Source organism: Rattus norvegicus, chromosome 20 (genome assembly GCF_021556685.1).
Source record: "Rattus norvegicus strain SHRSP/BbbUtx chromosome 20, alternate assembly SHRSP_T2T, whole genome shotgun sequence".
Taxonomy (NCBI): Eukaryota; Metazoa; Chordata; class Mammalia; order Rodentia; family Muridae; genus Rattus; species Rattus norvegicus.
In genome coordinates, this window is record NC_141553.1 from 23114323 (window position 1) to 23117910 (window position 3588).

General features: G+C 39.3%; 1 pseudogene; it reads left to right on the plus strand.

Moving 5' to 3' along the window:
* The first annotated feature begins 668 nt into the window (after positions 1 to 668).
* Positions 669 to 2410, plus strand: LOC100362811 (hypothetical; annotated as a pseudogene).
* Positions 2411 to 3588: the final 1178 nt, after the last annotated feature.

The window sequence follows — 3588 nt, forward strand, 5'->3', positions numbered from 1 at the left end:
GTTCTGAATTTCTCTTTCCCCAGCTCTGAGGCTGTGTAGAAATCACCTCATTTGAGCTGCCTTTTACAAGGTATAAAATGAGACTAATGGTAACAACTGTTCACAGGTTTTCTGTCAGGCTACAAGGATCTGATAGGTGGTTAAGAACTTGCTTTGTCATAAATTATCAGTGGACACAACAGCTAGCAGCATTATTATTATTATACAGTATATAATTATATTATTTACATTGTTATATTCAATATAATCAAAATATTATGACATATATTATCAAATAGTAATTAATAGTAAGGTAATATGTGATATGTAATATAAAACATATAATAACACATAATATGATATGATATATAGTATATAATATATTAGTATATAATATATAATATATAGATTATTATGCTTACCACCTAAGGGGTTTATATTACTTTTGAAAAAGATTTAGGTTTTTAATATTTTTCTTGAGGTTTCTAATAATAAACTATAACATTTTTTGAAGTCAGGAGAGAACAGGAAGGCATAGGAGACAGAGAGAGAGAGAGAGAGAGAGAGAGAGAGAGAGAGAGAGAGAGAGAGAGAGATTAGTGGTATTTAATTAAACCAAGAAATAATTGAAATAACAAATTACAAAATAAATGGGTTATCAAAGTTAAAAAAATACATGGAGATGGAAAATGAGCTTGAGCAAGCCAGACCTTAGAGAAATCAGTAACACTGTCTTCTTCAAGGTTAGCTACAGTAACACTGTGAGTTACTATCCCGTTTTAGTACTAAGGTACTGAAGCAATTAGTCAGTTTGTAACTGTGGTATTCATATGGACAGGTCAAGTTTTTGTTCCTACAGGGATGGTATTCAATTAAAATTCATAAAGTTAAGGTTGCAGGGCTTATTGTCCATACAGTATTGACAGAAGGGAGCATTTGAGAAATCTGGAGGGCATCTTCCTTAATTGCATAGGAAAAGCTGAAAATGGCCCTTAGCTCAGCCCTGGGTCTCGAACTTCCTGCAGTCTTTAAGAATAGCTGTGGCACACCCACTATGTGAACCCAGAGTCAAAATGATTTCAGACAAAAATTCCATTCTTCAGAGTTGAGGAATTCTTTAAAAAGCCAATAAAAGCATAAAATAAAACACGGAAGAAAAGAATGAGGGATGCTAAGGCAATCAATAAACAATATTAAAACTGAAATTGGTCCATAAAACAGATAAAGAGCGTGAATAGGTAGAGGAAAAGGAGGCTTTGTGGAGATTGTGGGGAGGCAGTGTCAGAGGACGGTGACTGGGAAATACCAAGCTGAATCCTTCGGAAAAGGACCTTGTGGATTCCTGTATAGCACAGGAAGACTGCGGTCATGGCATCCAAAATCAAGGGCAGACTTTCCTAGCAACCAAAAGTGACTCCGAACCTGCCATCCAACAATTTTTTTCAGCAAGGTTTTAATATACTTCTAATTTTTATTTATTTTTAACTTTTATTGGATATTTTTATTTACATTTCAAATGTTATTCCCTTTCATGCTTTCCCATCCATAAACCCCCTATCCTATCCCTCCTCCTCCTTCTTCTATGAGGGTGTTCTTCCTCTCTAACCACCCTCCCCTTCCTGCCTCCCTGCCCTGACATTCACCTACTCCTGACAGGCTCTGCCAGACCATGACAAACACAGAGGCAAATGCTAGCAGCAAACCACTAAACTGAGAACAGGGTCCCCATTGGAGGAGTTAGAGAAAGGATTGAAGGAACTGAAGGGACTTGCAACCCCATAAGAACAACAATACCAACCATCCAGAGCTCCCAGGGACTAAACCACTACACAAAGAGTACACATGGACAGAGCCATCTGACAATTTACAGCAGCTCCTTGAAAAGAGCCCAAGAAACAATCCAGTCCTTGATGCTAGTGGGGGAAGCAGTCCTTTCCATGAAAACGATTGGCCAAAGCCAGGGCCTAGTAAGAAACCTCTTCATGGAAAGAAGCAAAAGTATGTGCTGAATGTCAGTATTACTGTCTATAACATCAAGTGGAAGATTGACCGCTCCCGCATAAGTGAATACAGGAGATTTATCAGGAATATTATCATCAGTTTTTGATTTGGGTTGTGAAGCTGAATATCGATGTAGACCAAATCAAGAAACAGGCTGAAAAACTCTCCAATATACTTGATGAGAAACAGCTTTTGACATAATTTCAAGGTGTTCATAAACAGGAAGTAGAATAATTTAAGAAGGTATGTGATCGACACTTGGAGAATCTACAGACTATTAAGAGATGTTGCCAAAAAGTGATGGTTGAGGAAGTCAGGAAACAAGCTGACATCTTAGAGAAGAAACTTACTACGGTAAGTTACTCATTTAAAGCAACTAGAAGAAGACGCTGGTGTTCAATCATCTCTTCTCTCCCTATTATTCTCCTGACATCTTGAGGAAAGAAGCCCAACCATTACAACAAGACTTCATGATACAATTACTCTTCTGAATTTATGGTGACGTGAAGACCACAACTGAAGCGATTGTAACTTCCTTGTTCACATCTGTAAGGTGTCAGAAAACCTTTGCTGAGGATGTTTTGTTTTTCAAATTGTGCATGTAGTATCTGAACATTGGGGATATAGAAGCTCTCCATACAGCCACCAAACTAGATAAGATGGATGAAGCAAAGAAGTGCAGGCTGACAGGAACCGGATGTAGATCTCTCCTGAGAGACACACCCAGAATACAGTAAATACATAGGCGAATGCCAGCAGCAAACCACTGAACTGAGAATGGGACCCCCATTGAAGGAATCAGAGAAAGGACTGAAAGAGCTTGAAAGGGCTTGAGACCCCATATGAACAACAATGCCAAGCAACCAGAGCTTCCAGGGACTAAGCCACTACCCAAAGACTATACATGGACTGACCCTGGGCTCCAACCTCATAGGTAGCAATGAATAGCCTAGTAAGAGCACCAGTGGAAGGGGAAGTCCTTGGTCCTGCCAAGACTGAACCCCCAGTGAACGTGATTGTTGGGGGGAAGGCGGTAGTGGGGGGAGGATGGGGAGGGGAACACCCAAATAGAAGGGGAAGGGGAGAGGTTACGGGGATGTTGGCCTGGAAACCGGGAAAGGGAATAACAATCGAAATGTAAATAAGAAATACCCAAGTTAATAAAGATGGAAAAAAATCCCCCCCCCAAAGGCTCATGTCCTGTGATTTCCTCCATATATGCCATGGGGAATCTATACTTGGAAGTATTTGATTTAACAAACAGGAAATTGTTTCAGACAATAAGGAGTATGAATAGTTAGTTTTGCCGTGAATAATAAAACACCCAACAACAATGAATTGGATCCAGTTCATAACAAGGTCATGGAAAAGAGACACAAAAACTTTGACTAAAATAGACAAGAGACATAATTAATAAAAGTTAGAAATTAAGATGAAATAGATGTGGATGAGTAGTAGTTAAAATTACTAACGTTATCTGGCGAGAGGACTTAGTCGGTAAGGTACTTTCCTTCTAAGTAGGCTGTGACAGCACCTGCTCCTTTCAACAGCACTGGGGAGACAGCAGATCCCTGCAGCTCACTGGCCAGCTTCATCTATGATCCTGTT